The sequence below is a fragment of the Muntiacus reevesi genome, chromosome 18 (genome assembly GCF_963930625.1).
Source record: "Muntiacus reevesi chromosome 18, mMunRee1.1, whole genome shotgun sequence".
In the NCBI taxonomy this organism is placed as follows: Eukaryota; Metazoa; Chordata; class Mammalia; order Artiodactyla; family Cervidae; genus Muntiacus; species Muntiacus reevesi.
This window is the reverse complement of record NC_089266.1, coordinates 57577434-57592022: the sequence shown is the minus strand read 5'-3', so window position 1 is coordinate 57592022 and position 14589 is coordinate 57577434.

Sequence of the window (14589 nt, the reverse complement as noted above, 5' to 3'; positions counted from 1 at the left end):
CTGTATCATTTATTTCCCCTTGACAAGCTGTATGATCAAATCATATCATCTGGATTTATCTTAGAAAAGAGGATAAGACTACCATCATGACAAAGGTGATAAACAGTTTGCTATAAAGAGGTGTCTGTGTGTGTGAAGTTGGGGCTACAGGGTGTGCAAGGCCAGTCATGTTCTTCTTGAGAGAGATCTTTTTGCCTGAGATAAGATAATAATTATTTACTTGATTCAATCAGTATGATGTATTAAAGTTATCCTTACCTTTCTAGAAGAGAGATGCTTTCAGATTATTAAAACATTAATTTTCTAGTAGCTCACTTAAAAGGCGGCATGTAGGGGACAACAAAGTGAGTGAGGATGCAGCAAACAAAAAACAATAGTAAGGTATAGCTACTCTCATGACTCGTGAAACGTGGCGGGGGGCAGGGGGAGAACCCCATCCAAGTACTGTAACTGCTATGATAATAAAGAGAAGTCCAGAGCAATATACACTTAGCTCAGATTTTACATGTGTATATAAGTGGCTGGGGATCAGGGAAAACTTTTGTGGGTAATCAGCAGTCTTTGTTGTAAAGAGGATGGTATGGAAAGCACTAAATAAAACACAGAAGCCAAGGAATCTAGATATGAATCAGAAACTTTCCAGAAACTTACACAATCCTAGCGGAATTCTCAAGTCTCCTTTCCTCAGATTTAAAGCTGACATGGCAATAATTGGCATCTGTAACTTTTCAGATACAGTGTGAAACAAAGTCATGTAATCATGTATTTTAAAGCAAACTGGTAATTACTGAGTGCTTGGTAAAGATTTCGCCTGCCAATGCAGGAGACCTAAGACTCAGGTTCGATCCTAGGTTGAGGAGATCTGTTGGAAAAGGCAGCGTAACCCACTCCAGTATTCTTGCCAAGGACAGAGGAGCCTGGTGGGCTTCAGTCATAGGGTCACAAAGAGACGGGCATGAGAGAAGTGACTTAGTATGCATGCACGCATGTACATGTCATGGGCACTAGTGGTAAAGAATCTGTCAGCCAATTCAGTAAATGTGACAGATGGCAGTTCAATCCCTGTATCGGGAAGATCCCCAGGAGTAGAAAATGGCAACCTGCTCCAGTATTCTTGCCTGGATAATCCCATGAACAGAGGAGCCTGGCAGGGTACTGTCCATAGTGGCCAGACACGCTGTTCGTGTCCAACATCACAAAGAGTCAGACACGACTGACCATGCACACAGGACTCATGTTACCTATAACTTTGTGCTTTCTTTTAATGTCATGGCACAAAATCTGTCCATAACAAAATATAGAAAACATGGCTGAAAACTTAGCAAACAAATATAACAGGGAGGACAAACTGCATTTCAATGAATGCTAATCATCTAATTAATAGTTACGTATATCTTGACTTTGATTTTCACAATTTAGTCAAAATAACTTTTTTGGTGATAGATAAGTGATATCTATCCTAGCACAGAGAGAACACTACTGTTCCAATTCCAGGAGGAAAAAGGACTAGAAGGGGAAAGTTACAGATTCACCTCTTCATTTCACATCACCACTCCTATGGAGGAGGAGTTCTCAACAATTGACACAAAGTGATTGGCAACCTGAGAGAATGAGAAAGAGATACTTTCCTCACAAGTCATCTTTTTTTTAAACCTCCTTCTCTTCCTCATCACATGCCACCAAGCCTCTACAATGGTCTTAATTTGGTAAGAGTATATGCATTTGCATTGTACTATGCACTGAACTTTAGAATCACAGTTTTTCCTAATTATCATTAAATTATTAAATCATAAAATCAGCAAATAATTATGCAACATAAACAACACACCAGTTTACAGTTGTTGCTTGAGGCAAAATTGCCTCAAGTGGTAACAAACAGTCGATGGTTGACAGCAATAAATAATCTCTCCTGTTTATATGCTGTGACTCTGCTTGCCTCTGTTCCATTCAAACAAGATGCTTATTTTCATTCTGAGGTCAAGATGATTGGCTTCTAACTGGAGTATGCCATTCACATGCCAGTGATCAAGAACAGAAATGGGCTTGAATTGACCATAACATCACCCTTAAACCACTACTTGGTTATGGAAAGCATTATATTTTCTCATATTCCATTGACCACTTCATTTGTTACCATAAAACCTACAGTCAGTGAAGGTGGGATATATAATCTGCCCACAAAATACATGTGCAAATACACATCATGTACACACCAAATACACAGAATGCATCATGATTATGAACAGAGAAGCCTAATCCTAGTTTATGTGTTAGTTGCTCAATTGTGTCTGATGCTATGACCCCAGGGACTGTAGCCCACAAGCCTCCTCTGTCCATGGAACTCTCCAGGCAAGAATACTGGTATCAGTAGCCATTCCCTTCTCCAGGAGATCTTCCCCACTCATCAATCAAACCCAAGTCTCCTGCCTTGCAGGTAGATTCTTTGCCATCTGAGCCACCAGGAAAGCCCCACTCCTAGAATAAGGAAGGGAAAAGTAATACAATTTAATATTAGCCAGGTAGCATTTGTTCCAGAAGAAATTTAAAATGCAATCAGCTGTCTGAGCTAAGTAAGTGACACTCATATAAGAGAATGTAGAACAAGAAAGGGAGATAGAAGAATTTTTACTTTAGCTATTACAGATTAAAAGTATAAAAAAATAATGAAATTTTATTTTTCATCCCCCCTCCCCCCCCAGGAACTTAATGATAAAAGAAATTACATGCTATTCAAAACTAAATGGTCTATTGCAACACATACGAGTGCTTTGAGTGTCACACCACTCCCTGGTCTGAGGAAGATGAGGCAGATTTCACATTTACTATAAAGTAGGGTTGCATTAGCTCAGTATAATCTCCTGTCTCCTAGTAAATAGACAAGGAGGCTTTGCAAGAAGAAGCAAGGGGAGTCTGCAGTTTACCTGCTACATTTCTCTTTGCTCTGTTAAAGATCCCTTCCCAAGAGGAGCATGTTAACTGTCTCATGGTTTCTGATGATGCCTTCTCTGACTTTCTCTTGCATTTACAAACTATAAAGCAGGCCATGACCCCTAGGCAGTAGGTTAGTAAAAATGCTCAGAATTTGCTTTACAGATCCAGAGATCCCCAGGTGCTACTCCCCTAAGGTCTAGAGCAGAGTTTTCCCAAAGAATAGAATAGAAGAGAAACCAAATGTGTAATTTTAAATTTCCTAAAAACTATAAGACACTGATGAAAAAAATCAAAGAGGACACAAACAGATGGAGAAATATACCATGTTCATGGATTGGAAGAATCAATATTGTCAAAATGGCTATTATACCCAAAGCAATCTATAGATTCAATGCAATCCCTATCAAGCTACCAACGGTATTTTTCACAGAACTAGAACAAATAATTTCACAATGTGCATGGAAATACAAAAAACTTCAAATAGCCAAAGTAATCTTGAGAAAGAAGAATGGAACTGGAGGAATCAACCTGCCTGACTTCAGACTATACTACAAAGCCACAGTCATCAAGACAGTATGGTACTGGAACAGAGACAGAAATATAGATCAATGGAACAGAATAGAAAGGCCAGAGACCATGAACCTGTGGACACCTTATCTTTGACAAAGGAGGCAAGGATATACAATGGAAAAAAGACAACCTCTTTAACAAGTTGTGCTGGGAAAACTGGTCAACCACTTGGAACAGAATGAAACTAGAACACTTTCTAACACCATACACAAAAATAAACTCAAAATGGATTAAAGATCTAAATGTAAGACCAGAAACTATAAAACTCCTAGAGGAGAACATAGGCAAAACGCTCTCTGACATAAGTCACAGCAGGATCCTCTATGACCCACCTCCCAGAATATTGGAAATAAAAGCAAGAATAAAGAAATGGGACCTAATTAAACTCAAAAGCTTTTGCACAACAAAGGAAACTATAAGCAAGGTGAAAAGACAGCCCTCAGATTGGGAGAAAATAATAGCAAATGAAGCAACAGACAAAGGATTAATCTCAAAAATATACAAGCAACTCCTGCAGCTTAATTTCAGAAAAATAAATGACCCAATCAAAAAACGGGCCAAAGAACTAAACAGACATTTCTCCAAAGGAGACATACAGATGGCTAACAAACACATGAAAAGATGCTCAACATCACTCATTATCAGAGAAATGCAAATCAAAACCACAATGAGGTACCATTACACGCCAGTCAGGATGGCTGCTATCCAAAAGTCTACAAGTAATAAATGCTGGAGAGAGTGTGGAGAAAAGGGAACCCTCTTATACTGTTGGTGGGAATGCAAACTAGTACAGCCGCTATGGAGAACACTGTGGAGATTTCTTAAAAAACTGGAAATAGAACTGCCATATGACCCAGCAATCCCACTCCTGGGCGTACACACTGAGGAAACCAGATCTGAAAGAGACACGTACACCCCAATGTTCATTGCAGCACTGTTTATAATAGTCAGGACATAGAAGCAACCTAGACGCCCATCAGCAGACGAATGGATAAGGAAGCTGTGGTACATATACACCATGGAATATTACTCAGTCATTAAAAAGAATTCATTTGAATCAGTTCTGAAGAGATAGATGAAACTGGAGCCCATTATACAGAGTGAAGTAAGCCAGAAAGATAAAGACCAATACAGTATACTAACGCATATGTATGGAATTTAGAAAGATGGTAACGATAACCCTATCGGCAAAACAGAAAAAGAGACACAGATGTACAGAACAGACTTTTGGACTCTGTGGGAGAAGGCGAGGGTGGGATGTTTCGAGAGAACAGCATTGAAACATATATATTATCTAGGGTGAAACAGATCACCAGCCCAGGCTGGATGCATGAGACAAGTGCTCGGGCCTGGTGCACTGGGAAGACCCAGAGGAATCGAGTGGAGAGGGAGGTGGGAGTGGGGATAGGGATGGGGAATACATATAAATCCATGGCTGGTTCATGTCAATGTATGACAAAATCCACTACAATATTGTAAAGTAATTAGCCTCCAACTAATAAAAATAAATGAAAATAAATAAATAAAAAGAATAGGTGGCCATAAATTTGCTAATATAGTTTATTCAGCCTAATATATTCAAACTATTATTTTGTCTACATGTAATCAGGATAAAATTATGAAAAATATCTTTGTTTTATTTATTAAATCTTTGAAATCCAACTTATATTTAATAGAGCACATTTCAGTTCTGACAAGCCACAGTGCGATGCTAATGAGACATGTGCGCCCAGGGACACTTATTAGACAGTGCAGGTCTAGAAAACTGTTGTTTCCTCTGGAGGTTGAAAGAGTTTGCAATTTCAAATAGTTCTCTTAATCAAAGCAATTCTGAGGTTACATATTACAAAATAGCATGCCAGCAGGACTACACTTTTTTTATTTGTAAAAGGAGAGCTTATACTCAGCTTCCTCTGCTTCTTTGTATCTGCTTCCATTTGCTCCAGCATGCCAGTTACTAAAATTAAGAAGTCTGACTACAGTTTACCTGTATCTATATTCTCCTGAAAGATGAGGTCAGTATGAGTTTTGATTTCAGTCTTCTAAATTATGAGTTGATAAATAAGTGAACTGCTCATGGTAAAGTTTGCTGCATTTTTAAGGGCATGGGATATTTCATAACAATTTAACAGAAAAAAAAATTCCACATATATTTCAACCAAGTATGAATGTAACATCTTTAGAGTTACATTTCATTTACTTTTAATAGCAAATTATTATTTATTAAGTCATATTCTAGCTAAAGTGCAAAGCTCAACTGAAGGTGCTGTATACACATAGTGCAGTAAAAAGGGGCATTTAACGTTCCAAAAATAAAGTTTATATACCACCGACCTTTCCACTTGATGTAGTTGATATTGATATAAAGATAATTAATTTTCAGTTGCAGTGTAATGTCATAGTGTGTTCTTATTCACAATAATAGAGAACTTTATCTGACTGCCAATAAAATAGAAAAAAAAAATCCAATTAAGTTCCAAGGTCTCATAAGAATAATTAGCAAAACATAGAGATATCTTACTTGTAAAGTCATTACAGGGAGACTTTAGCAGTAATTTCAACTATTCTATCAGCTATTAAAAGTTAAGAAAAGAAAGGTGCTTTGAACACTCATACATGTTTTTACCCACTTTATATTCTCATATAAGTCTTTAAAACACAAGAAACTAATTGTATGTTTCAATTATAAACCATAATTGCATATAACCTCAGATGAAACCACCCTTATGGCAGAAACCAAAGAGGAACTAAACAGCCACTTGATGAAAGTGAAAAAGGAGAGTGAAAGAGCTGGTTTAAAACTCAACATTCAAAAAATTAAGATCATGGCATCTGGTCCCATCATGTCATGGCAAATAGATGGGGAAACAATGGAAACAGTGACAGAATTTATTTATTTATTTATTTATTTATTTTGCTCCCAAATCACTGCAGATGGTGACTGCAGCCAGGAAATTTAAAGACTCTTTCCCCTTGGGAGAAAGATAAGTCCAACCTAGACAGCATATTAAAAAGCAGAGACATTACTTTGCTGACGAAGCTACATATGGTAAAGGTATAGGTTTTCCAGTGGTCATGTATGGATGTGAGAGTTGGACAATAAAGAAGGTTGAACTCTGAAGCATTGATGCTTTTGAACTGTGGTGGTGGAGAAGACTCTTGCGGGTCCCTTGGACTGCAAGAAGATCCAATTAGTCCATCCTAAAGGAAATCAGTCCTAAATATTCATTGGAAGAACTGATGGTGAAGCTGAAGCTCTTATAGTTTGGCCACCTGATGTGAAGAATTGACTTATTTGAAAAGACCCTGATGCTGGGAAACATTGGAGGCAGGAGGAGAAGGGGAAGACAGAGGATGAGATGGTTGGATGGCATGACCAACTCAATGGAAGTGAGTTTGAACAAGTTTTAGGAGATGGTGAAGGACAGGGAAGCCTGCAGTCCAGGGGGTCTCAAAGAATCATACACAACTGAGCAACTGAATAGCAACAAAGACTCTACAGCTAGGGCTTCCCTAGGGGCTCAGACAGTAAAGAATCTGCCTGCAATGCAGGAGACACAGGTTCAACCCCAGGGTTGGGAAGATCCCCTGGAGAAGGAAATGGCAACTCACTCCAGTAGTCTTTCCTGAGAAATCCCATGGACAGAGGAGCCTGGTGGGCTACAGTCCATGGAGTCACAAAGATTAGGACATGACTGAGTGACTAACACTTTCTTTCTTTCTACAACATTATGGAATCCAGCATATATACTCAGTCACTTAAAATTCAGATATCCATTATTGACTACAGATTGCCTTTATTTTGGTTTTCTATACCATGAACTAATTCTAGAAGCATTTTTAAAAAAATTTTATTAAAGTATAGTTGATTTGAAAAGTTGTGTTAGTTCCGCTATACAGCAGTGCATGAGCTAAACATATAGATATATCCGCTTTTTTGTATTCTTTTCCCCATATAAGTCACTACAGAATATTGAGAAGAGTTTCTTGTGTTATACGGCAGGTCCTTATTAGTCATCCATTTTATAATTAACAGCGTTTATTTGTCAGTCCCAGTCTCCCAATTTATCCCTACCCCAATCTTCCCCCTGGTAACCATAAGTTTGTTTTCTACATCTGTGATTCTATTTTTGTTTTGTAAATAAGTTCATCTGTACCATTTTTTTTAGACCCCACATATAAATGATATCTTGTTATATTTGTCTTTTTCTGTCTGACTTATTTCACTCAGTATGATAAACTCTAGGTCTATCCATCTTGGTACAAATGGTATTATTTCATTCTTTTTATGGCTGAATAACATTCCATTGTATATATATATACCATATCTTCTTTATCCATCCCGCCCCTAAATATCTATTGACAGAGGAATGGATACAGAAGATTTCAAGGATCTATGAAATAATCATTAAAATTATAGGTGCTAGAGCCAAGAATATCTAGATTCAAATCTTAGCTATATCACTTTCTAGGTCTATAATCTTTAATAGCCTACTAAAATGTTTTATGCTTTATTTTTTATCTGTAAAAAGAAGATAATATTAATTAACTCATAGAGTTGGGTGAGGATTAATGTAACTAATGGATGTAAAATTATTCAGAACAGTTTTTGGTATAGAGGAAGTAATCAGTAAACATTTGGTGATGGTGTTTTACTAGCAGTAGTAGTAATAGTAGTAGTAATGTCACTACCTATACATTTGCACATATAGTTTTGGGTTTCTTTTGTTTTGTTTTTTGTTTGTTTGTTTCCACATGGTACTTCTTGTAGAATCTTACTTCCCCAGCCAGGGATAAAATTTGGGCCTTTGACAGTGAAAGTACAAAGCCCTAACCAGCTAATCACCAAGGAATTCCCAGTGCATATAGTATTTGGATCACCTTTTAATTAAGAACTAAAAATATCTGCATTCCAGAATGTTTTTTACTCAAGTTGAAGTTACTTTAGTTTTTATAAAAAAATTAGCTGTTAATCAAAAAGATAAATTAAAATGCATACTGCTTGTCTATTCCATGAGAGCATTCTATTTAAAGAGTTCCTCAGTAAATATCACATATTATTCTTGTTATTTTATTATTAATTATCTACCTATCTAGATACTCTGAGTTTTAACCTCTGAACCACTTACAGAACCATAAATTAATGAACCAGTGACCATTTTATGTATCACCACTAAAAACTTTGTCCTTTATCATTATCAATGTAAGTAAAGATTATTCATTAATTCAGTTACTCTAAAAACTCTTTACAATGAAGCTGAACACTGTGAGGAATACTGAGGTTAAGAACAAAGTCTCAGTTCTCTAGGACTTTGCAGTCATAAATCAATGATTTCCAGGAAAGGATTTGTAATTGAGATTATTGAGCAAAAATATTCACATTTCTCTTTATATGCTTATTTCATCATATTAAATGTCTATTTTGTATATATTTTATTTAGTGCAAACATGAGTATATGGAAAGTTGTACATGAATAATTTTTCAGAAATAAAAATGTTCATATATTAGAAAAGTTTAAAAATTATAATGATGCAGGCACATGATATAACTGCTTGGAGATCATAGTATAAAGAAGTCTAATTACCTATGAAAAATATGATTACATAAATATGTAAAATAGGGAATGATAGAGAAGATAAATCTCCTAAGCCTGGAAGTTTAGAGAACATTAGCTCCTGGTGATCATGCTTATGGTTTATGAAAAACAAATTGTCTGACTTCAGAGTGAAAGACTGGAAGAGATAAATGACATTTGTACATATTTAAGACTGAGTCTGCCACATCGGAATGGCATGGAATTAAGGATTATGAATGAAAATGTTTGTATGATTGATATGAAGAGAATGTAGGAATCAGGCATCTTGAACAGTAAGCAGAAACTAGATCACTGAGAACTTTGTATGTCATGCTTAGGAGTTGATATTTAATTCTGTGGGAAATTGAAAATTATTGAAATTTAAATAATGGGGAGATGTGTTCAGATCTGAATTTTAGAAAATTTAAAATATTGAGATTTAATATTTATCTACTGTTACTGTGAGTTGGGCACAGTGCTGTGTATTTCATATGCATTATATAATTAAATTTAATGTTCATTTTCTGTGAGATAAGAACTATTACTAGGCCTGTTTATAGATGAATAAAGAATAAAGAAGATAACTAACATGCCCAAAGCAAATAACTAATATATGATGGTGTAGGACTCAAAACTATGTTCTCTCAATTTTGTCAGTAAGGTGAAGTACAGTGTAAGACTGGAGACTATTAATAAACTGCTATAAACACACCAAGAAGAGATGGTGAGAGTATAAGCTACCGTGCTGAGCTAGGAGTAGGCATTGAGATTAGGAATTGAAATCGGCTCAGCAAATACTTAAGAAGTGTCGCTTGTGTGTGTGTGTGTGTGTGTGTGTGTACTTAGTCGCTCAAGTTGTGCCTGACTCTTTGTGACCCCATGGACTCTTCCTCCAGGCTCCTCTGTCCGTGGGGCTTCTCCAGGAAAGAATACTGGAGTGAGTTGCCATGCCCTCCTCCAGGGGATCTCCCCAAATCAGGAATCGAACACAGGTCTGCTGCACTGCATGTGGATTCTTTGCCATCTGAGGCACTGGGCACTGCATTGCAGGAGGATTCTTTATCAGCTGAGCTACCCGGGAAGCCTGTCCCTTGTGTGAACAGGTAGAATTCAATGTGGCCACTGCATATTCTGGCAGCATAAGTATAGGCTATATTGTCCACTATGACATTCAACGTTTGGCCACTCAAAAAAATCTTAGATTAATTTTCATGAAAATGGATGCATTTATTGATAAACAGTAAGATTTCTTTTATGAAATGATATTTTTTTCATATTAGAAAAGGAAAACAATTGAAAAAGTTAAAGTAGTTTCTAATCATACGAATTTTTCTAAATTCCAAGCAAAATTTATTACTAAGACTCCTTAGTAAACACATTTCTTCATACCCTGATCCCTATATTTTTTATTAAAATATCAATAACATGTATCTTAGCAACCACAACTGGATTCAAGGCACTTGGGAAAGTCTTGGCAGACTTCAAGATCAAAATGCTCTAAGCTTAGAATGAATGCCAAGAAATTATATGCCTCTTTGCTTCTCAAATGCAGTAAAGAATTTGTATAGATGAAAATATAAAGAAAAAAATTAAATAAAAGAAAAGGGGAAGAAGAAGAAGTAAAGGTGGAATGAAAAGTTGATAATGAATAGATGAATAATTGTTCAATTATGACAAACTAGAATGATCTAATCTTTTTCTTTTTTCAATATAAATTTATTTATTTTAATTTGGGGGCTAATTACATTATTGTAGTGGCTTTGCCATACATTGACATGAATCCACCACAGGTGTACATGTGTTCCCCATCCTGAATCCCCCTGCCCATCCCACCCCTCTGTGTCATTCCAGTGCACCAGCCCCGAGAACCCTGTCTCATGCGTTGAACCTGGATTAGCGATTCGTTTCACATATGATAATATACATGTTTCAATGCCTAGAATGATCTAATTTAGTTAAATATGAATTTAGGTATCTGTCTAATGCCAGTAAATAGTTGGCTAACTTTTGGGCTTGGACCACATCTATGGGAAGAAATTAGTATATGATTACAGAAGATACAGATTACAGAAGATTACAGAAGATTAGTAATGATTACAAAAGATAAAATGAAGATGACATTACACATGAACAAAACTTATCAATGTCTACACAAATATTGGAGATAATGTCTACATAGTATTTCAAAGACAAAAGGATAAGAAGCAAAGGGAAAGTAGAGTTTCCTATTGGGGCTAGATATTAATAGTCAAATGCCTCACTATCAAAGTCATAAGAATGAAGTTAAAGCAGAGCAGTTGAAAATGTTGATATGCTTATTCTTGTTTATATACCTGAAGAAATTAGAGAACAACTCTAAGGGGAGACTTTAAATTTCCAATGGCTATATCAAAGCCAGAATCTCTTACTGTCCTAAAGGTGAAACAAGACAGATAATGCAGATGGTTGTTGTTCAGCCATGCAGTTGTGTCCGACTCTTTGCGACTCCATGGACTGCAGCATACCAGGCTTCCCTGTCCTCCACTATCTCCCTGGATTTGCTCAAACTCATGTCTATTGAGTCAGTGATACCATTCAACTATCTCATCCTTTATCATTCCCTTCTCCTCCTGCCTTCAATCTCTCCCAGCACTAGGGTCTTTTCTAATGAGTAGTCTTTTCGTGTCAGGTAGCCAAAATATAGGAGCTTCAGCTTCAGCATCAGTCCTTCCCGTGAATATTCAGGACTTATTTCCTTTAGGATGGACTGGTTGGATCTCCTTGAAGTCCAAGGGTCTCTCAAGAATCTTCTCCAACACCACAGCTCGAAAGCATCAATCCTTCAGCACTCACTCAGCCTTCTTTTTGGTCCAATTCTCACATCCATACATGACTACTGGAAAAACCATAGCTTTGACTATAGCAAGCTTGGTCAGCAAAGTAATGTACTGTATGCTTTTTAATATGCTATCTAGGTTTGTCACAGCTTTTCTTCTAAGGAGTGAGCATTTTTTAATTTAATGGCTGCAGTCACCATCTGCAGTGATTTTGAAGCCCAAGAAAATAAAGTCTGTCACTGTTTCCATTGTTTCCCCATCTATTTGCCATGAAGTGATGGGACCAGAAACCATGATCTTCACTTTTTGAATGTTGAGTTTTAAGTCAGTTTTTTCACTCTCCTCTTTCACCTTCATCAAGAGGCTCTTTAGTTTCTCTTAGCTTTCTGCCATAAAGGTGTCCTAAAGGTAAAAGAAGACAGCAATGCAGATGGTAGGAATTCCCTAAGATTTGGGGTTGGCCCATGAAGAACAGAAAAGATTAAAAAGGTGAGATATTCTAGTGAATATTGCTGAGATAGAGTGCATGCATATTAATTTGCCTGATGAATCCTAAATTTACCAACCTATATGAATTATTTTAACTTAGAGTAGAAAACATTTCAAGTATGGTAGATTGAAACCCATAAGAATTACTTAATCTATTCATTTTGACTCACATCTTTGATCATTATGGCCATATTCTATGAGTCAGAGAAAATGAAATGCCCCCAAATTTTTATAATCAATATGCTTCAATAACTTTGAGAATGGATCTTAACAAAACATTAACTATTAAAGGTTAAGTAGCTGGTCGCACAGAGTCGGACACAACTGACGTGACTTAGCAGCAGCAGCAGCAGCAGCTGGCTCATACAAGGCACAGGGAAATTGTTTTGAGTCTTTAAAGGAGAGTCAGAGAATTTATCCTCAAGCTGGAACACTTTGCTAATAAAGATATTTTATTTTTCCTTTTTAGCTTGACTGCAGGGAATAAAAAGCAGGATGTGAGTCTGAAAATATGACCCTAAGAGCATTTCAGGGGAACCACATGGATGAACACATTTAGGAGGAGGAAACACTGAACAGTAGACTAATACATATAAGCATTTTTTCCCCTAGCAGAATGGTATCATTAACGTTGCTCTGTTAAAATGGGACAAAAATCCTTTTCTCCTGATTCCAAGTCAAGTACTGTTTTACTTTCCCCTTGTGTCATACAGTTATGTTGATTAAAAAGAAGAAAACTAATAACAAAATGAAAAAGAAAAAAAAAAACCTAATAATATAAGGTAATGAATTAACATAAAGTTTTAAGAAATTAATCAGGGTACAGGGCTTTAGATGATCAGAGAAATTTTATAGAGGAAGAGGAATTTGTGCTGGATCTCAAAGAATGTAAATATTAAGGGAGAACCACTCTACCAGAGGGAGACCAGCTTGAATAGTAGAATATTTCTACTCTATTTCACAGGATGCAGTAGAAGTCAAACTTGTAATCATTTTTCCCTTAATGATACTGTAGCAAAGATTTTAGTATCCCTTTCAGTCAGATATTCTTACTAATATCTTGTATTTTTAAGCAAGAATGAGTATTTCCAAGACACTTTCACATTATGTTAGGCTTTTTGATTAACACTAATTGCCCTGTGAGATATTGTTAACATTTTATACATGAGAAAATTGAGGCTCAAACATTTTACCTGACTTATTCACAGTCATAGAGCTACTTAGTCACAAAGATGTGTTTGAATGCAGGTCTCACGACTCCAAGCCTTGTGCTTTTCTATCATATCACATCTAGGACTTATTCAGCCTGACACTGAAACAGTTCTTTGTCAATGAAAAACTCTGAAACAAGTTGCACAGACATTTTGGAGAGATTGCTACCACCTTTTCTCAATGAGATGATTGTAACTTTAATCTGGATTTAACTGTAAGAAATTCTAGTTCCACTGCCTCATAAATCTGTTTCCCTCGTGGCTACTTATGTGCCCTCAGGCTTTCTGTTGGCAGAAATCTTAGAGATTAATATTGCCAAGATGTCTGCAATGTCCCACTTGCATTATATGGCTCTTATTTGCACCATCCAACTCTATCTATCTAGTCAAGGGTAAGGGAAGGATATGATTACTAAGTAAAAATAAGTATAGATTACTGATAATGATATTAAAATTCCATGATAGCAAAGACCACAGTAGAATGTTTTTATTTTTCAGTGGAAACCAAGGCACCTATGTAGGGGAGAAAACATTTTCCTTTTCCTCTTCTAGGTGCTTTGGTTGGTCTAATTATTAAATTGACATGAAATAGATTAATAACAGAAAAACAAATTTAACCTGTTCCTAAGGGAGTTCATGGAAATATGAGGGTCAAAGAAGTGAGCACACCAGATGTTACCTGAGAGTAGGTTCTTGTCTTGTCACAGAAAGAGTTCAGAGATGGGACATGGAGGTAAGAAGCCACGGTGAGTATTTATTAAGCTATAGTACACTCTTCGGGCTCCGCTGGGGGCTCAACCATAAAGAATCTGCCTGCAATGCAGGAGCCACAGGAGACACAGGTTTGATCCCTGGGTTGGGAAGATCCCCTGGAGAAGGGCATGGCAACCCACTCCAATATTCTTGCCTACAGAATCTCATGGACAGAGGAGCCTGACAGGTGACAATCCATGCGGTTGCAGAGTCAGACATGACTGAAGTGACTTACTATGCAAA